Genomic DNA, 22,422 nt, shown 5'->3' with positions numbered 1-22,422 from the left:
TTTTGCTTCTTTCTAAACTTTATGTATGTAGAATCATTTTGTTTGACTTGTATTTGCTCAGTATTTTGTTTGGGAGATTCATCTATGATGTTGTATGTAGCTCTATGCTGTTGTTCTTCTCAATTCTAAATGGTATTTCATAATAAGAGTATATCACAGACTCCCAAGTACCAACCCCTGTGTGTGTTTCTTGATATACATGTGCACATGTTTCTTTGGACATATATGTACCTAGGTATATGTGAATCTTCAAATTTTACAGATAATATCAAAGTATTTGTGTCAGTTTACAATTCCATCAGCAGTATATGAGAATACCTATTGTTCCATATCCTAATAATCGGCAGAGTTAGTCTTTTTAATATTCTTTTTAATACCCGCTTTTCTGGTAGGTATGCTATGGAATCACATAATAATTTAAAATTGCTTTACCTTTATTTTATTAATGAATTTAACACTCACATTTGTTTAGTGGCCATTTGAATTTTGTAAGGTGTTTTTTGGTGTGAATGGTCTGATCTAATTGCTTACCTATTTTCCTACTGAGTTGTCTGTCTTTACCTGCCATACATGCTACTTATTTACTGTTTCCAAGATATATCCTGGCCGGGCATGGGGGCTCATGCCTGTAATAATCCCTATGCTTTGGGAGAGGCTAAGGCACTACGAAAATATAACTGAAATCATATTTAAACCATTATGTATAGACATGTAATGCATTATGATTTAAATAACAAATAATTATGATTTAAATCTTAATGCATTATATGCCTATTTATTGATATGGGATATCAATATACATATCCTATAATAAATATTCCACATGAAAAGACAGGTATATAATACATTATGATTTTTAAAAAATATTGTTGTAAAATACAGATACCATTAAATTTATCATCTTAACCACTTTTAAAACCACTTTCCACAGTTCAGTGATCTTAAATACATTTATAATGCTGTGCAACCATCACAACCATCCATTTCCATCTTTCCTCTTGTAAAACTGAAACTTGACACTAACTCCCCATTCCTTCCTCCCTCTGCCTTTAGCAACCAGCCTAAATCTCTCTGATTTAGACTACTCTTAAGTACGTCTTGTAGGTGAAATCATACAGTATTTGTCTCTTTGTGACTGGCTATATCACTTAGCATAATGTCCACAAACTTCATCCATTTTGTAGCAGCTATCAGAATTTTCTTCCCTTTTAAGCTGAATAATATTCCATTATATGGACAGACTCACATTTATTTATCCATTCATCCTTGATGAACACTTTGATTGCTTCCAATGTCAAAGCTATAGTGAATAATGCTGCTGTGAACATAGATGTAGAAATATCTCAAGACCCTACTTTCAATTATTCTGGTATGTAACCAGAAGTTAAATCACTGGATAATATGGTAATTCTATTCTAACTTTTCTTAGGAACGGCTATGCTCTTTTCTACAGCAGCTGTACCATTTTACATTCTTACTATAACAGTGTACAAGGGTTCTAATTTTTCCACTTACTTGCCAGTGCTTGATATTTTCTGTTTTTTGGATAGGAGACATTTTTTTTTTTTTCTGAAATGGAGTCTCACTCTGTTGCCCAGGCTGGAGTGCAATGGCACAATCTCGGCCCACTGCAACCTTGCCTCCTGGGTTCAAGCAATTCTCCTGTTTCAGCCCCCTACCCCAAGTAGCTGGGATTACAGGTTTGTGCCACCACACCTGGCTAATTTTTGTACTTCTAGTAGAGATGGGGGTTCACCATATTGGTCAGGCTGGTCTTGAACTCTTGACCTTGTGATCCGCCTGCCTCAGCCTCCCAAAGTGTTGGCATTACAGGAGTGAGCCACTGCACCGGGCCTAGATAGGAGACATTCTGATGGGTGTGGGGTGGTATCTCATTGTATTTTAGTTTGTATCTCCCTAAGGTTTAGTGATGTTGAGCATCTTTTCATGTACGTTTTGGCCATTCGTGTATATCTTCTTGGAGAATGTCTATTCAAGTCCTCTGCCCATTTTTGAATTGAGTTGTTTTGATGTTGAGTTTTAGGAGTTCTCTATCCCTTATCAGATACATGATTTGCAAAATTTTGTCCTATTTTTGAATTGCCTTTTCACTGTTCATAGTGTCTGTGAATACACAAAACTTTTACATTTTCATGAAGTCCAATCTGTCTCTTTTCCTTATGTTGACTGTACCTTTGCTGTCATATCTAAGAAATCACTTGCCAAATCCAATGTAGTGAAGCTTTTCTTGTTTTCTAAGACTATTATATAGGTCTTTGACCCATTTTGAGTTAATTTTTCTATATGATGTTAGATAAGGTTCCAACTTCATACTTTTACATGTGGATATTCAGATTTCCCGGCACCATGTGTTAAAAGAATGTCATTTCCCCATTTAATGGTCTTGGCACCACAGTCAAAATTCATTTGACTAAGTATGGAGGGTTTCATTTTTGGGCTCTGTATTCTATTCCATTAGCCAATGTCTGTCTTTATATCAGTCCTACCTTGTTTTGATTATTGTAGCTTTGTAGGAAGTTTTGAAATCAAGAACTGTGAGTTCTCCAGCTTTGTTCTTTTAGTAGATTGTTTTGGCTATTCAGGGTCTCTTGAGATTCCACGTGAATTTTAGAATGAGTTTTTCTATTTCTGCAAAAAACATCATTGGAATTTTGATAGAGATTTCATTGAATCTGCAGATCACTTTGAGTAGTACTGACGTCTTAACATAGAGTCTTCCAACCCATTAATTTGGGATGTGTTTCCACTGATTTGTATCCTCTTTATTTTCTTTCAGCAATGTTTTGAAGTTTTCATTGCACAAATCTTTCACCTTCTTGGTTAATTCCTAGGTATTTCTTTCCTTTTTATGCTATTATAACAAAACTGTTTTTGTAAATTCCTTTCCAGATTGTTCAGTTACTGTAAAGAAGTCCAATCCATTTTTGTTTTTGTTTTTCCAACCAATTTTTGTGTGTTCACTTTGTATTCTGCTACTTTGCTGAATTTATTAGTTTTCACAGGGCTTTTTTTGGTAGAATCCTTAGTTTTCTACATATAGATCACATAATCTGCAAACATAACAACTACTTCCTTTCCTCTTGTAGACAGCCTATAGTTATATCATTAAAAAAATTCTGCTAATCTTGTCTTTTGATTGGAGAGCTTAATCTACTTACATTTAAAATAATTACTGATAAGGGAATGATTTAGTTTTGTCATTTTGCAATTTGTTTTATATATTCCTTATAGCTATTTTGTCCATTTCCTGTATTACCTTTTCCTTTGTGTTTGGGTGGCTTTTTGTAGTGAGATATTTAAGCTCCTTTCTCATTCCTTTTGTATATGTTCTGTAGCCATTTGCTTCGTGGGTTATCATGGGAATTACATTTAATATCCCAAAGTTATAACAGTCCTAAATGGAATTTATACCACTTTTACTTTAATAACACACCTAAACTCTGTTACTTTAACAGCTCTGTCACAAAATTACATCTTTAACATAGTGAGTCCCAAAACACAAGCTTTGAATTTTTCAAAAATTCTTTGAAATACATTAGTCTTTTCAATTAAGTAGAAAGCAGTGTGTGAAGTTACAAACCAAAATTATAATAACATTAGCTTTTACACTAATAATTTTTTTTTTTTTTTAAAGATGGGATTTCACCATGTTGGTCAGGCTGGTCTTGAACTCCCGACCTCAAGTGATCCACCCACCTTGGCCTCCAAAGTGCTTGGATTACAGGCGTGAGCCACCATGCCCGGCCTTACACTAATAATATTTTTAAAGTGTAATAAGTTCTAGTGTTCTATACTACTGTAGGATGATTATAGTTAATAGATTTAGTTTCCAATAGCTAGAAGGAGGATACTGAATGTTCCTAACACAAAGAAATGATAAATGTTTGAGATGATGGATATGCTAATTACTCTGATCTGATCACTACACATTATATATATATATATATATATATATATATATATATATCACATAACTGTGTACCCCATAATGTACAATTGTTATCTATTAATTTTAAAAATATAAAAGTATTAGTTTCTTAAAATCATGTTGAAAACAAAAAGTGGAATCACAAACAGTTATTATAATACAAGCTTTTATAATTGCTCATATAATTGCCTAATTGAGATCTTTATTTCTTCATGTTGTTTTGAGTTGCTATCTATGGTCCTTTCATTTCGCCCTGAAGGACTTCCTTAAATATTTTTTGCAGGACAGATGCAGTGGTAACAAACTCCCTCAGCTTTTGTTCATCTGAGAATGTCTTAATTTCTCCCTCGCTTTTGAAAGAGAGTTTTACTGAATATTGTATTCTTTTTATTTTCTTTAAGCACTTTGAAAATGTCATCCCAGTGCCTTCTGCCCTCCAAAGTTTCTAAGAAATCTACTGACAATCTTATTAAGGATGTCTTATGCGTGTGGCTTTCTCTCTTGTTGCTTTTAAGTCTGTCCCTTTGTTTTGCATAGGTGTATCTTTGAATTCTTGTTACTTGAAGTTTGTTGAAGTTGGATGTTTATATTCATGTTGTTCAACAAATTTGGGAAGTTTTCAGCCATTAATTCTTCAGATATTCTTTCTGTCCCTTTCTCTTTCTCTTCTCAGACTCCCACAATGCATAAGTTGGTCCTCTTCATGGTGTCCCACAAGTCTCTTATGCTCTTACGTTCACTTTTTTGCAGTCTTTTTTCTTTCTGTCCCTAAGAATTGATAATTTCCATTGTCCTATCTCCAAATTTGCTGATTATTTCTCTGCTCAAATCTGCTTCTGAATCCCTTTAGTGAATTTTTCATTTCAGTTATTATAGTTTTCAGCTCCAAAACTTCTTTTTTGTTTTAGATTTCACCTCTTTGTTGGTATTTCCATTTTGGTCATAAATCATTTTCTTGACTTTCTCCAGATCTTACATTAGTTCTATGAGCATTTTTAGACAGTTTTTAAAAAGTCTTTATCTAGTAGATCTGCCATCAGGTCTTCTTCACGGACAGTTTCTGTTGATTTGTTTTTTTTCCTCTGAAAGGCTATACTTTTATGTTTCTTTGTATGTCTTATAATTTTATTGTCGTGCTCATTTCGGCAGCACATATACTAAAATAATTTTATTGTTGAAAACTGGACATTTGAATCTAATAATATGGTAACACTAAGAATCAGACCCTTCTCGTTCCCTAGGGTTTGTTGTTTTTATTTTTATTATTTTTGTTTTACTGATTGTTGTAGATTGTCTCTCTGCCAAGGATCAGCCTGAGATATAAGCTTAAAAGTTTTCTCAGGTGTATTCTGACCAATACCTTTCCCTGAGCATGTGTGGTCACTTTTTAATTTTCCCTGTATATGCAGTTGCTTTTGAATCCTCCTAGTCTTTAATATGTGGCTCTGAAAAAAGGAAAGAGAAAAAAATGAAAGCGGGGGATGCCAGCCCTTTAAATGCCCTGGAAGTTGCAACAGTACCCACCTACCTCTTTGTCTGTATCTCTGTGATCAGAAGCAGCAATCAGAGCACAAATCTCTAATATTTGGAGGATAGTGCTAGTCCCCCAAAATTGCCCAGGAACCTGTGCACAGCTGCCTGCCTTGGGGTGGGTGGGGTAGCTACTACTTTGCTAAAAGCTGAAATTGACCAGAATTAACCACAATTTACTGACCTAGTCTTCCTGTAGAACAAGCTTGTCTAACCCATGGCTTATGGGCCGCATGCAACCCAGGATGACTTTGAATGCAGCCCAACACAAAATTCGTAAACTCTCTTAAAACATTATGAGTTTCTTTTTAAGCTCATCAGCTATCATTAGCGCTATTGTATTTTATGTGTGGCCCAAGACAGTTCTTCTTCCAATGTGGTCCAGGCAGGGAAGCCAAAACATTCAACAACCCTACTGTAGAAGCTGCAAGCCTTGAATAGACTCCAGAGTTCCAAAACAGTTACATCAGATGGATTCTGCCAATGCAACTGTTGTTGAGGTAGGGAGATAGATTCCCGGTACTTCCCACTCTACCATCTCCCCAGATCCTCTAATATATTGTAATTTTAACCAATCTTCTATTGATAATCATTTGGGTTATTTGTAATTTTTTTTTACTATTTTATACCCTATAAGTGAATACCCATGTAAGAGATTTTTGTACATTCGTACAAATATTTTTGTAGGACAGATTCCTAGAAGTAGAATGGCTTAACATTTAGTAAAGGCTGATCAAATGACCTACATAAAGGGTCTATCAATTCACATTTCTATCAACAATGTGTGAAACTGCTTATTTTGGAGAGTTTTACAGTTCTCTTCTTTTAGTTCCTGTAATTTCTGTAAACCTTGCCAGATGGTCTGGTTACTGATCTCATTCAGTTTTTTGGCTTCAGTACCATACACATTCTGAGAGATCTCATATATCCAGCTCACATTTCTCTTTTGATCTACAGAATAGATATTATCTTTCTTTATAAACCTGTGTTTACTTGAGGAAATAGCTATCCTACCATGCCTTTGCTCATGCCAAAAACCCGTGCTTCATATATTCAATTACTCTTCCTTCCTTTTCCCTACATCCAACTAAATCTTAAGTACTGTTGATTTTACTTCCTAATGATATCTTGAATTCCCCCTACCTTGGTAAGGAAATCTCTTTCTCTTGGATTACTGCAGTAACCTTTATTTATTTAATTTTATTTTTTTGAGATAGAGTCTTGTACTGTTGCCCAGGCTGGAGTGCAGTGGTGTGATCTTGGCTCACTGCAACATCTGTCTCCAGGCTCAAGGGATTCTTATGCCTCAGCCTCCAGAGTAGCTGGGATTACAGGTATGCACCATCACAGCCGGCTAAATTTTTGTGCTTTTAGTAGAGATGGGATAGTTCCATGTTGGTCAGGCTGGTCTTGGACTCCTGGCCTCAAGTGATTTGCCCGCCTTGGCCTCCCAAAGTGCTGGGATTACAGGAGTAAGCCACTGTGCCCAGGCAAGTGTAGTAACCTTTAAGTGGTGCCCTGCCTCTAGAGTTGATCCTTCCATTCACTTCATATACCATATTACAATCAGTGATTTTTCTAAAATGCAGACCTGTTGGTATGTAACTAGCTAAGTGAATAAATACACAAATAAATAATTCCCCCTCACCATGCAGACCTGGTTATGTTCCTCCCCTATAGGCTTTGGGTCCCAAACCTTCACTGTCATTTCCAAAGCCTATTGTGATCTGGCCATTCCCCTCCTGCACTCAACCCTTCAGCCTCACAATCATGTTCACACCACTCCATGTGAGGAAGAGGAGGAAGAGAGGTGGGGAGAGGGGAGGAGGAGGGAGAAGGAGGAGGAGGAACCAGCCAAAGAGATTAAGAAGGGAGACACAAGAGAGTGGGAGTCTCTGTCACTCTCTTACCAATTCTTTTGGTAAAAACCAAAATAATTGTTTGAAGGAAGAACATCTGTGTTGAATGCTGCTAAACCATTTTTTAATTCTTTAACAATGCCAGAAGTGTACTCTCCTGTAGATTTCCAAAATAACTTCATATTTCTGCAATCACAGAATGATCACACTGTTTTACATCGAGACAGTAATTTGATCCCTTCCTATTGACTGTCAACTCTAATAGACTGTTAAGAGCTATACTTTATTATTATACTCAACATGCACTCAATAAAAATGATATACTGATACATATGTGTAAGTCCTCAAGGAATTCATGTACTGCTGGGGAAAACAGATGGTAACTGCCATTCATAACATAAAGCAGAGAGAAATGAGTCCTGGTGTAGCAGAGTAAGTGGGGTGCTGTGGGAGCACTATGAAGCTGGAGAACGCTTCTTGGAAGGCATGATATTTAACTCAGGGATTGAGGGAAAGAGAAGGTTATCAAAAAGTGGAGGCTTGAGGCTTTAAAAGAATAATCCTTGTATACATAAAAGAAAAGTCAGTCATTTCCACAACATAGTTCTTAATAAAAATGCCATGAATCCTTGGGTATAGTTTGAAAACCCCATTCACATATCTGGCAGAATTGAAACTAAAATTCTCTTTAAAAACAAAAACAGCACAATAAAAACAGCTAATATTAATTTTTCATCCTCCTGGACACTATTCTAATGGAAATGAAAATGATGATATCATCTTCCAGTAATGGGGAAAAAATGAGGCCGTGGACAAACACTATGTTTTGATTTATTAAACCTCAAGTGAACTTCTCTTTATCCCCCACGAGTGATGGGTTACATCAGTTGCCAAAGTCGTCTTTTTCAATAAATACTTTTGTAAATACTGTGGTCACTCTGGTTTACAGCCATATCCTTGAGACAGTATATCAGTGGAAAAGAATCCCCATTCCCAGCAAATGTTAAAACTACCATATGTATAATTTTCTCACAAACCTCACGCTAAGCATGGGTTTCAGGGTTTGTAGAAGGAAAATTGTAGGGAAAAGAACAGTTCTGGAGCTGTGGCTATGGCTGCCTGCTTTCCATGCCCAGAACACCACACCCTACAGTATGAAAGAGAAACAACCTAAAAATCTTGAATTTATTTCATTTTAAAGATAAAAACCTTGGGGCCCGGTGGCTCACAGCTGTAATCCCAGCACTTTGGGAGGCTGAGGCAGGCGATCACCTGAGGTCAGGAGTTCAAGCCTAGCCTGGCCAACGCTGAAATCCCGTCTCTACTAAAAATACAAAAATTAGCTGGGCATGGTGGCGGGTGCCTGTAATCCCAGTTACTGGGGAGGCAGAGGCAGGAGAATTGCTTGAACCCGGGAGGCAGAGGTTGCAGTGAGCCGAGATCATGCCATTACACTCCAGCCTGGGCAACAAGAGAAAAACTCCATCTCAAAATAAATAAATAAATAAAAAGATAAGAACACTGAGTTCCAGAAGGGAAATGTGACTTATGCAATCCTCACTGTGAGGCAAGTGGCCTAGCTGAGGTCTGAACTTCAGTTCTGACTCTTTTGCAGTGATCTGCCACCAAATTCGGGCACTCAAGCCATCTAGTTTTCATCTCAAAGGCATCTGAATATGTGTTTTTCAGTCTCTGTTGTGGGGAAAAGCAGCACTGACCAGTAACTTTTCATTTAGCCTGGAAAGGCATTTAACTTCTGTGACACTTCAGTTTTCCTCCTCTGTAAACTGGAGGATAAGAGCACACATCAGTGGGTTGAAGAATTTCTTGAGATTATACATGTACAGTGCCTACCAAAGAACCAGGCATCTGGCAGCCAGTAGGTGTTCATTCATGGTGGCTTCTTTGTTTCTCTCCCATCTGGATCTTCTTTTTTTTTTTTTTTTTTTGTGACGGAGTTTCACTCTTGTTACCCAGGCTGGAGTGCAATGGCGCGATCTCCGCTCACCGCAACCTCCGCCTCCTGGGTTCAGGCAATTCTCCTGCCTCAGCCTCCTGAGTAGCTGGGATTACAGGCACATGCCACCATGCCCAGCTAATGTTTTGTATTTTTAGTAGAGACGGGGTTTCACCATGTTGACCAGGATGGTCTTGATCTCTTGACCTCGTGATCCACCTGCCTCGGCCTCCCAAAGTGCTGGGATTACAGGCTTGAGCCACCGTGCCCGGCAGCCATCTGGCTCTTCTTATCACCTGTCAGGTATACTGTATGTAGGAACAGGTAAGAATCTGATTCTGCCAATAAGTAAACCAAAAATGTCTACTCCTAGGTTACTTTAAAACTCTATAAAACGACTTCAATGCTGAATAACATAAATAACATTTTTAGCTTTGACTGCATACCCTTGTGGTAAAAAATGACTTAATGTAGTTTTTAAGAAGGAAAATTAAACTATAAATACCAAATGTGGTTTTCTTTGTACAAAGTTTGTCCTGTAATTTAAACTCTTCCTGAACTCTTGCCAGAATATTATAAGTGTTAAAACAGGTTGGTTTATATAAGCAAAAACAATTTCCTGCTGTAGGGACATAGTATAAACTCACTATGTCCATCCAAGCCCAAACTTATAAAAACCTAAATGTTAAAATCCAGACCTAAAACCAATTGTTAGGTAAATCTTGCATTTCTGCAGTTCCATGAATTATCTACAGTAAGGGATACTGGAAGAATAGCAAGTTTTAGGGGTAGGGGGAGGAACAGAGACGATAGTATGTTTTGCTCTTGTAGATGTGCCGAGGCAGTGCTTGGGAGAAATCAAAGCAAGATGACCAAATGGAAGCTGGCAATTTAAGCTGAGTATGAAGCTCAGGAAAGAGCTCAGAACTTAAAACAGATATGTAACTCATTAGCATATAGTAAAGCAATGTGATTAATGGAGGTGCTCGTTTATGCTTATTTAATGAATGAAACAGGTCATAAGGGAGAGCAAGAATGGTTAAGACAAGAGGTCCAAGAGGAAACCTGGGAGCATCGTCGTTTAAGACATAGACAAAGGTTGTGGTGGAGGGGAACCAGTATGAAGTATTAAGAAAAAAAGTCAGAAAAGCAGAAGAGCAGATTGACTTCCAAGAGTTGGGTAAACAATTAAAAAAAAAAAAAAAAAAAAGAGAAAAAAGAAGGCTAGTAGATAGGTCTGGGACTTTTGAGACTAGAGTTTTCTAAGAGCCATAAATGCAGAAGCAGAATGTGGTAGAATAAGGAATAAATAGAAGGTGAATACATGGAGGCATTTCCTGTAGATTACTTTTTAAAGAAATGGAGCAGAGAATGGGATGAAGGAATAAAGGCAGTTTCAGGACAGCCAAACAGGATATAGGAAGATTATTTTTGGCTGATGGATGCCTAAGTAGGCTAAGAACAGATTAAGATTATACAAACTGCCATGCTCCTGATTCAAGGGTGCTGTCAGACAGGCTCCACTGTGACCCCCTCCCCCGGACACTGTCGCTGTCCATCACTGAACACTTAGGCTGTTATGTAATGCTAGATAGTTTAGCCTACTTAAGACTGCAATCAGCTTTGGGTCATGTCCAAAAGGATGGAAACTGGGGATGTATGGGTTCATACCCAAGACTAGATGGTAAACTTCATGACACAACACCAAGGTATTGGTGACCAAATTTCTCACCTTTTAACATTGACATATGATCTTTTGCTGTCATGGACAAGTTCATGATACTGCTCTCTTCAGTCATGATATGAGAACCTACTGGCCACTCACATGTTTATCTAGTTTGTTTTTTCTTCCCTCCAAACTAGACTATGACAGATTTTTTTTTTTAATTTTGTTCTCTTTCTTTTTGTTTCATTTCTTTTAGAGACAGGGTCTTGCTGTGTCACCTAGGCTGGAGTGCAATGGCATAATCATAGCTCACTGCAGCCTCAAACGCCTGGGCTCAAATGATCCTTCCACCTCAGCCTCCCAAGTAGCAGGGACTACAGACATATGTGCCACCTTGCCCAGCTAACTTCTAAATGTTTTGTAGAGATGGGGTCTTGCTTTGTTGCTCAAGTGATCCTCGTGTTTTGGCCTTCCAAAGTGCTGGGATTACAGGCTTAAGCCATTGCACCAGGCCCAGACTGGTTTCCTTGATTTGTGTTACATTTATGGTAGAGTTTCCCTTACTTCATCAGCAGAATACATTTAAAAACATAGGATGCAGCAGGCATGGTGGCTCTTATCTGTAATCTCAAAACTTTGGGAGGGTGAGCAGGAGGATCGCTTGAGCCCATATCTACAACAACAACAAAAAAATTAAAAAATATGAGGAGATGGAGGGGATCATGGCAGATGGGAGGCAGGACTAGATTGCAGCTCCAGACAGAGCAGCATGCAGAGGCTTGCATTGTGAATTTTAGCTCCAGATTGACTGCAAGAACAAACCAGAAATCCCAAGAGGACCCACAGACCCTCTGAAGGAAGTGGACTGCTCCTGCAGGACCCAGGAGACACCCCAGCTACTGTGAGTGGCCCAACTGCGGAAGCGGGAAAGGGAGACCCTCCTCTCCCAAACACATACCCCCACTGGAGAAGCTGAAGGTCTGTTTGCAGGAGAAGTTTCCGACTTTACCTGGAGCTGAGTCAAGATAGAGAGCTGAGTGAAATACAGGGGTAGAGGAAGCAGCAGAAAGGTCCTGGGAGCTCACTGGGTCCCCAAGCAGCCCATTCCTGCCTGACACCACAGGGATCCGTTGGGATGGTGGACAGAGGAGCAGGGGGAAAACTCCACAGGGAAAAGGAATTCTCTACCTGAACTTTGTGACAATTTGAATGGGGCAAGAAACCTCCTGGCCAGAACTTGGCAGGAAGGCACGAATCTGGTGTGGAGACTTCACAGGCCGGGGAAGAACTAAAGCCCTTTTCTTTGGCAGCTGGGAGGTGGACAGCCTCGGGCAAGTTTTCAAGCCCCTCTCACCCTCTGCCTAGAAACAGACTTGGGGCTGTTGCGCGGTAGAAGCACAGTGGGAGACTGGACCTTCAGTTTGCATGGGAGCTGGGTGAGGCCTGTGACTGCAGTCTTTCTCTCATTTCCCTGAGAACCTGCATGAATTAGTACAGGCAGCCATAATCCTCCTAGGTACACAACTCCAGTGACCTATCTCACTCCATCCCCCACAGCAGCTGCAGCAAGACTCATCCAAGAAGAGTCTGAGCTCAGACACACCTGGTCCTCTCCCTACCTGATGGTCCTTTCCTATCTACCCTGGTAGCTGAAGACAAAGGTCCTATAATCTTGAGAGTTCCAGGATCTCGCCCACTGCAGGTCCCTCTCTACACTACTACAGCTGATGCTTTCTGGGAAGTACCACCTCCTGGCAGGAGGCCAACCCCCACAAAAATAGAGCATTAAACCACCAAAGCTAAGGACCCTCATGGAGTCCACCGCACCCTCCACCACCTCCACCCAAAACAGGCACTGGTATCCATGGCTGAGAGACCCATAGATGGTTCACATCACAAGACTCTGTGCAGACAATTCCCAGTACCAGCCCAGAGCCAGGTAGACTTGCTGGGTGGCTAGACCCAGAAGACAATAATCACTGTAGTTTGGCTCACAGGGAGCCACATCTATAGGAGAAAAGGGAGAGTACTACATCAAGGGAACACCCTATGGGACAAAATAATCTGAACAACAGCCTTCAGCCCTAGACCTTTCCTATGATACAGCCTACCCCAATGAGAAGGAGCCAGAAAACCAACACTGGTAATATGACAAAACAAGGCTCTTCGACACCCCCCCCCAAAAATCACACTAGTTTGCCAGCAATGGATTCAAACCAAGAAGGAATCCCTGGTTTACCTGAAAAAGAATTCAGGAGGTTAGTTTTTAAGCTAATCAGAAGGGACCAGAGAAAGGCGAAGCCCCAAATCAAAAAAAAAAAAAAAAGATACAAGAAATAAAGGGAGAAATATTCAATGAAATAGATAGCTTAAAGAAAAAATAATCAAAAATTCAGGAAACTTCAGACACACTTTTAGAAATGCAAAATGCTCTGGAAAGTCAACAGTAGAAATGAACAAGTAGAAGAAAGAAATTCAGAGCTCGAAGACAACGTCTTTGAATTAACCCAGTCCAACAAAGACAAAGAAAAAAGGGTAAAAAAATATGAACAAAGCCGCCAAGAAGTCTGGGATTATGTTAAAGGACTAAGAATAATCGGTGTTCCTGAGGAAGAAGAGAATTCTAAAAGCTTGTAAAACATATTTGGGGGAATAATCAAGGAAAACATCCCCAGCCTAGCTACAGAGCCAGATATCCAAATACAAAAAGCACAAAGAACACCTGGGAAATTCATCACAAAAAGATCTTCACCTACACACATTGTCATAAGGTTATCCAAAGTTAAGAAAAAGGAAAGAATCTTAAGAGCTATGAGACAGAAGCACCAAGTAACATATAAAGGAAAACCTATCAGATTAACAGCAGATTTCTCAGCAGAAACCCTAAAAGCTAGAAGGGGTTGGGGCTCTACTCCTCAAACAAACAATTATTGGCCAAAAATTTTGTATTCTTTGAACAGAATCTCTTTAAAGGATAAATCACACAGGACCTATAAAACAAAAATACAAGCCAAAAAGCAAAAGCAAATAACAAAATAAAAAAACACCACAAAGTACACAGGCAACAAAGAGCATGATGAATGCAATGGTGCAATTGAGCATTAGGCCATTTACACTCAATGTTAGTACTGAATTGAATGTAAATGGCCTAATGCTCCACTTAAAATATATAGAACAGCATAACAGATAAGAACTCACCAACCAAGTATCTGCTGCCTTCAGGAGACTCATTTAACACATAAGGACTCACATAAACTTAAAGGGGTAGAAAAAGGCATTTCATGCAAATGGACACTAAAAGCAAGCAGGGATAGCTATTCTTACATCAGACAAAACAAACTTTAAATCAACAGTGGTTAAAAGAGACAAAGAGGAACATTATATAATGGTAAAAGGCCGTGTCCAACAGTAAAATATCATAATTCTAAATATATATGCACCTAACACTGGCATGCCTAAATTTGTAAAACAATTACTAACAGACTTAAGAAATGAGATGGACAGCAACACAGTAATAGTGGGAACCTTCAGTACTCCCCTGCCAGTACTAGACAGGCCATCAAGACAGAAAGTCAACAAAGAAACAACAGATTTAAACTATACCTTGGAACAAATGGACTTAACAGATATATACAGAACATTTCATCCAACAACCACAGAATACACATTCTATTCAAGAGCACATGGAACTTTCTTCAAGATAGACCAGGTAACAGGCCATAAAATGACCCCCAATAAATTTAAGAAAATTGAAATTATATGAAGCACTCTCTCAGACTACAGTGGAATAAAACTGGAAATCAACTCCAAAAGGAAAGTTCAAAACTATGCAAACACATGGAAATTAAATAACCTGCTTTTGAATGAGCACTGGGTCAAAAATGAAATCAAGATGGAAATTTAAAAATTCTTCGAACTGAATGACAATAATGACACAACCTATCAAAACCTCTGGGATATGGCAAAGGCAATGCTACAAGGAAAGTTCAAAGCCCTAAACGCCTACATCAAAAAGTCTGAAAGAGCAAAAACAGACAGTCTAAGGTCATACCTCAAGGAACTAGAGAAACAAGAACAAACCAAACTCAAACCCAGCAGAAGAAAGAAAATAACCAAGATCAGATTAAACAAACAAACAAAAAAATACAAAAGATAAATGAAACAAAAAGTTGATTCTTTGAAAAGATAAATAAAATCGATAGGTCATTAGCAAGATTAACCAAGAAAAGAAGAGGTAAAATCCAAATAACTTCATTAAGAAACAAAACAGGAGATATTACAACTGATATCAATAAAATAGAAAAGATCACTCAAGGCTACTATAAACACCTTAACGCACATACACTAGAAAACCTAGAAGAGATAAATAAATTTCTGGGAAAGTGCAACCTTCATAGCTTAAATCAGGAAGAATTAGATACCCTGAACAGACCAATAACAAGCAGCAAGACTGAAATGGTAATTTAAAAATTACCAACAATAACAAAAAAGTCCAAGACCAGAGAGATGCACAGCAGAATTCTACCAGACATTCAAAAAAAGAATTTGTACCAATCCTTTTGACACCATTCCACAAGACAGAGAAAGAAGGAAGCTTCCCTAACTCATTCTATGAAGCCAGCATCACCTTAATACCAAAACCAGTAAAGGACACAACCCAAAAACAAACAAAAAACACGCACAAAAAAACTACAGACCAATATCATTGATGGACATAGATGCTAAAATCCTTAACAAAATACTAGTTAACCGAAGGCCAGGCGCAGTGGCTCATGCCTTAATCTCAGCACTTTGGGAAGCTAAGTCTGGTGGATCATGAGGTCAGGAGCTTGAGACCAGCCTTGCCAACATGGTGAAACCCCATCTCTATTAAAATTAGCCAGACACAGTGGTGGGCACCTATAATCCCAGCTACTTAGAAGGCTGAGGCAGTAGAATTGCTTGAAGCTGGGAGGTGGAGGTTGTAGTGAGCCGACTGCACCCCAGCCTGGGTGACAGAGCAAGACTCCGTCTCAGAAAAAAACAAAACAAAACCCACAAAATACTAGCTAACTGAATCCAACAACGTATCAAAAAGATAATCCATTATTATCAAGAGGGTTTCATACCAGGGCTGCAGGGATGGTGTAACTATGCAAGTCAATAAATGTGATACACCACATAAACAGAATTAAAAACAAAGCCAGGTACCATGGTTCATGCTTGTAATCCCAGCACTTTGGGAGGCTGAGGTGGGTGGATCACCTGGGGTCAGGAGTTTGAGACCAGCCTGACCAACATGGTGAAACCCCATCTCTACTAAATACAAAAAATTAGCCTGGAGTGGTGGCACACGCCTGTAATCCCAACTACTTGGGAGGCTGAGGCAGGAGAATTACTTGAACCTGGGAGATGGAGGTTGCAGTGAGTTGAGATTGCACCATTGCACTCCAGCCTGGGTAATGAGCAAAACTCTGTTTTGGGAAAAAAAAAAAAAAAAGGAATTAAAAACAAAAATCACATGATAATCTCAATAAATGAGGAAAAAGCATTTGACAAAATCCAGCATCCCTTTATGATTAAAACTCTCAGCAAAATTGGCATACAAGGGACATATCTTAATGTAAGAAAAGCCATCTATGACAAATCCACAGAGAACACATACTGAATGGGGAAAAGTGCTCTCTCACAGCCATCTCCCCAGGAAATGCTCTGATTATCTGGTGGCCTGGAATTCCCTGCCCAAATAACTTTGTTTCCAAGGCTGATGCATTCCTCTTCCCTGGCTCTATCACCCTGAAGACAGACCATGCTGCTAGTGCAAGCAACCCCAGGGCCAGAGGGTAGCTGCTCCTATGGAGCTGGGGAATTAGCCTGGAGGAACAGGTAGGTCATGGCATAGAGTAGAAAAGCATGGCAGACTGTGTACTGGCTCCTTCCTAAACCACCATGTTCTGGTGTAAGTGGATTCTGAGGAGTTCAGGATTCTAAATTGGAACCTGGCTTTCCAGGTTGTTATGAAAAATACTTTTCAAGATAAGAATAAACATAATTAATTTAACTGCTTGCTGGCTTGTGGTGTAACTTTTACACATTTAGAATATCATATGTGAATCTTCATCTGTACTCTTGCCTCAATCCTTACATCCCTTCACATGCATAACTAACTAGAAATACTTCCAGCCTCCTGGACTGAATATTACTACAGCAGGACAGGAAATCAAACAAAGTCTAAATAAAAAATAACAGGTCTCAAGATAGCTTGTTATATCACATGTCATATCTTATAGTTCATTCAATTCTCAAAAACAAAAGAAATGGAATGATTTCATTATTCCCTCTTACCAAGACTTCAGCACCCAGGATCCTCCAATGACAACATTTTTTTGGGGGGCAGGGATGGAGTCTTGTTCTATCACCAAGGCTGGCTGGAGTGCAGTGGTGCTATCTCAGCTCGCTGCAACCACCGTCTCTCGGGTTCAAGCGAATCTCCTGCCTCAGCCTCCTGAGTAGCTGGGACCACAGGCACCTGCCACCATGCCCAGCTAATTTTTTATATTTTGAGTAGAGATGAGGTTTCACCATGTTAGCCAGCATGGTCTCGATTTCCTGACCTCATGATCTGCTGGCCTCAGCCTCCCAAACTGCTGCAAATATAGGCGTGAACCACTGCACCAAGCCCAATGATACCATTTGTTCAAATGAGTTTGTTTCCACATCTAGAGTATACGCAGGGAAATCCACCAATGTCTCATGTCTCTGATGTCATGTTGAGTACAGAGATTCAGTGTTTTAGTCCCCTGCGACTTCAAGGGAAGGCTCCAGACTCTAGTGGCCTGGAGGAACTATGGATGGAGGAAACAGACCCAGAACCCAGCCTCTAACTGTACTGTCCTTTGTCCACATTGGCATTACTAAGCCTGGCTCCTCAACAAACTTTGCTCAGGGAGTAAGAGAAGTGCTCAGAAACAGAATGTACATCTACGTTCTCCACTGCCTAACAAAACTATTTTAGGGAGGCAGAATCAAGGAAGCACAGACCCCATCAATAAAATGACATCATCTAGTCCAGTGTCTGGGAAATTCTTCTGGCAAAATTCTCAATAGGATGTCACCTAGTTTTTTTTGTTTTGAGACAGAGTCAGCTCTGTCGTCCAGGCTGGAGTGCAGTGGCGTGATCTCGGCTCAGTGCAACCTCCACCTCCTGGGTTCAAGAGATTCTCCTGCCTCAGCCCCCCAAATAGCTGGGATTATAGGCACACACCACCACACCCAACTACTTTTTGTATTTTTAGTAGAGACAGGGCTTCACCACATTGGCCAGGCTGGTCTCAAACTCCTAATCTCAGGTGATCCACCTGCCTCGGCCTCCCAAACTGCTGGGATTACAGGCATGAGCCACCACACCCAGCCTCATTGAGTTTTACTCAAATCATTCTCCTCCTGTGGCCCTAGCACCTAATCAAGTAGCTCAGCTAGACACTTTTGATTACAAGAAAGTTTGTTCTTTTCCTAATTAAGCCCAAATCAGCCTGCTTATAGTTTCTGTCCATTGATTCTAGTTCTGGTCTCTGGAGCTCAACAGAACAAGTCCATAACCCGTTTTCCTATGAGCAGTCTGTTTGGTCTCCCTCCACAGTTCCTTAAAACCATCCACGTGAGACAGGGCACCCCCCTACCCCAACTACTTGGCAGTGTCACTCTCTCACAAATCAAATAGCTACATGTGAACGAGTCTTTTGCTTTTTCTGTGCCACGGTCTTTTGTTTATCCTTCTATCACTACCAGATAGCCTTAATTACTGTAGCTTGTTATAATCGGTGTTGATATTTGGGACAGAAAGTCCTATAACCTTGTTATTCTTCAGTAATGCCTTGGCTTTTCTTTGGCCTTTACATTTCCCTATAGAGTTTAGAATTTGTCCAGTTCTACATAACACACACACACACACACACACACACACACACACACACACACACAGAGAGAGAGAGAGAGAGAGAGAGAGAGAGAGAGAGAGAGAGGGAGGGAGAGAAGTGAACTGCTAGGATTTTTATTTGAATTGCATCAACTCTAAGATCGGTGTAAGGACAAATGTTATCTCTGCAACACTGCATTCTACTCCCTGAGTATGGTATCTTCCAATTCCCATATTTAAGCTTTAATTTCTCTGAAAACTTTATGATTTTCTCTGAGGATATCTTGCTTATTTTCTGTTACTTTTATTCTTCACTACTTGAAACATTTTAAATACACTTGATATTTACACAACATCTTTTCCTTAACTTCATTATCTTACTGTATAAAGACACAATTATTTTTAATTTTTTAGGCAGTATAACTTGTTTTTATTAACGTATATTTCCAATCTGATAGCTGTTGCACTACATTTGTATTGTGGAAAAGTTTTGCCCAACATCAATGATCACATGCAGTAATAAAGTGTTTTATCCTGGCAAGTATGGGGTGGACAGACCCCTGACTAGGACTCTCATACTTCAGATATCCTTTGGTTCCCTTTGCTGAGCTGAAATAATAGTTTTTGTCTTAATCCTAATGAATTTGACAGGCATCAATTTTCACATTAATTTACTGTCTGATCTTCTTTGAAGCAGAGCTCCACTGAGCAGAGAGAGTACCAGCAAGAGAGCTTTCATGATACCAAAGCAGTGAAAGACCCCACAAAGCAGAACCATAGGCACGGTGGATTACATAGGAGCAAAGGAGAACCGTGAACCCTCCTACTGACACACATGCAGCAGCATTCTGGGCCTCTGGGATGCCAAAACACTATTTTTATATTTTAATTGTGTGTCTGGAAAACTCTAAAGATAATTTTAATAATTTATCTGAAAATCCTTTCAGACTTTTTACATACACGTCCACATCATCTGGGAATAGTTACAGTTTTCCCTTTCTTTACTTCTTTTTTCCTATCAGGAAATGAAGGAAAAACTGTTTCTCCCCTTTTTCTTGCTTTCCCACAGCAGCCAGGGCCTTCAGGGGGCATCACTGTTTCGTTCCCAGAAAGGGAAAACTGTCAATATTTCACCATTTAAAAAATAACAGCTGTCTCGAGATATAATTTACGCACCATAAAATGCACACTTTATGCAATTCAGTGGTTTTTAGTTAGGGCCATCACCACTAGTTATTTTTAGAACATTGTAGTCAATCCATAAAGAAACCCTGTACCAGTTAACAGTCATTCCCTATCCTCTTACCCACTTCACTTCAGGCAACCACTAATTTACTTTCTCTCTCTATGGATTTGTCTGTTTTGGAGATTTCATGTGAATGAAATCATTCAATATGTGGTCTTTTGAGACTGACTTCTTTCACTGCATAGGTTTTTTAGGTTCATCCATGTGACACATTCAGCATGTGTCAGTATGACATTCCTTTTTATTACTAAATAATATTCCCTTGTATGAATATGCAGCATTTTGTTTATTCATTCATCAGTTGATAAACATGTAGGTTGTTTCTAAATTTTAGCTGTTGTGAAGAGTGTAGCTATGAACAATTGTGCTCAAGTTTTCATGTGCACATATATATGTTTTCTCTTCCCTTGGAGATACAGCTAGTAGTTGAAATATGTTGCTTTTTTTAGATAATCTGTCACACTAAAGACATGCCCTTCTATTCCTAGTATGGTAAACAGTTGCTTTCTTTCTTTATTCTTTTTAAAACACTAATGGATGTTGAATTTTATCAAACTTTTTTTTTTTTTGCAACTGTTAAGATGATCACAAAGTATTTTGACTTTTACCCTTAAATTAAGCCGCTAGTTCTTGAATAAACTCAGTTTAGTCATGATATATTATTTATAAATTGCTGGATTTGGTCTGCTAATATCTACATATTTTAAAATCTACGTTCATTAGAGAGACTGACCTGGAAAATTCTCTTTTCTTATAATGTCCCCATCAGTTTGCAGTTAGCTGTGCTGTCCTAAAAAACTGGTAGAATTCACTTGTGAAGAATACAGAGACCTGTGGTACTTTTTGTGGGAACGTTTGAAATTATGGATTCAATGTCCTCAATAGTTATAGACAATTTAGATTTTCTGATTCTTCCTGTGACAATTTTGTTAAGTTGTGTTTTTTTTCTAGAAATTATTCATGTAATCTAAATATATCAATTTACTGGCATAAAATTGTTCATAATATATTTTTACTTTCTTTTAAATGGTTTACGAATTTGTAGTGATAGCAATTTTTCTAGTCCTCACATTGGTGAGCCATGTTTCCTCCCTTTTTTCTTGCATCAGTCTTGCTACAGCTTTTTTAGTTTTGTATTTTAAAAAACAACTTTGGAATGCAGAAAATGTATTTGACAAAATTCAACACGCTTTCATGATAAAAAAAAAAAAAAAACTCAACAAATTAGCTATAGAAAGAATGTACCTCTACATAATAAAGGCCATTTATTTATTTTTTTGAGACGAAGTCTCACTCGGTTCCCCAGGCGATGATCTTGGTTCGATCTCAGCTCACTGCAACCTCTGTCTCCAAGGTTCAAGTGACTCTTGTGCCTCAGCCTCCCAAATAGCTGGGATTACAGGCATATGCCACCACGCCCAGCTAATTTTTATATTTTTAGTAGAGATGGGGTTCTGTCATGTTAGCCACAGTGGCCTCGAACTCTTGACCTCAAGTGATCCACCTGCCTCAGCCTCTCAAAGTTCAAGGATTACAGGTGTCAGCCACTGTACCCAGCCTAATAAAGGTCATTTATGACAAGCTCACAGATAATGTCATCTTTAATGAGGAAAAGCTTTCAGCTTTTCATCTAAGATCAGGAATAAGACAACAACGCTGACTCGCGCAACTTCCGTTCAGCATAAAAGTAGAAGTTCTAGCCAGGGCAATTAGGTAGGAGAAAGAAAGAAAAAATACCCAAAATGGAGGGAATAAAGTTAAATTTTTTCTGTTTGCAGATGACATCATCTTATATAGAGAAAATTCTAAAGACCCCACCAAAAAACTGTTAGAACTGGTAAACAAATTCAAGTTTGCAAGATACAAAATCAACATATAAAAATCAGTAGCATTTCTATATGCTAACTAAAAATCAAGAAAATTTATAACAGGTATATAATAATAAAATACTTAGGAATAAACAGTACCAAGGAGGCGAAAGATCTCTACACTGAAAGTTATATAAATCACTGATGAAAGAAACTGAAGACATAAGTAAATAAAATTATATACCTTGTTCATGTATTAGAAGCATTGTTAGAATGACTATTCTACCCAAAGCGTTCTACAGATTTTTTGTAATTCCTATCAAAATTTCAATGACATTCTTGACAGAAACAGAAAAACAAACATAAAATTCATAAGGAGTCACAAAAGACCCTGAATAGCCAATGCAATCTCTCTTTTTTTTTCTTTTTTTGCTCACCTTCAACTGTCTTGATTGAGTTATATTATTTTTGCTTTTTTATTGTTGCTCTGTTTGCTTACTCTGTGTTTTTTTT

General features: G+C 38.7%; 1 protein-coding gene across 4 annotated transcripts in view; it reads right to left on the bottom strand.

Annotated features, from left to right (window-relative positions):
• Positions 1–22,422, bottom strand: part of LOC108296499 (centromere protein P) — a 273,862-nt gene that overhangs the window by 34,348 nt on the left and 217,092 nt on the right. The gene's annotated exons all lie outside the window — the stretch shown is intronic.

This window comes from Cebus imitator, unplaced genomic scaffold (genome assembly GCF_001604975.1).
Source record: "Cebus imitator isolate Cc_AM_T3 unplaced genomic scaffold, Cebus_imitator-1.0 Scaffold720, whole genome shotgun sequence".
Classification (NCBI taxonomy): Eukaryota; Metazoa; Chordata; class Mammalia; order Primates; family Cebidae; genus Cebus; species Cebus imitator.
This window is presented reverse-complemented; position numbering and strand designations above follow the sequence as displayed.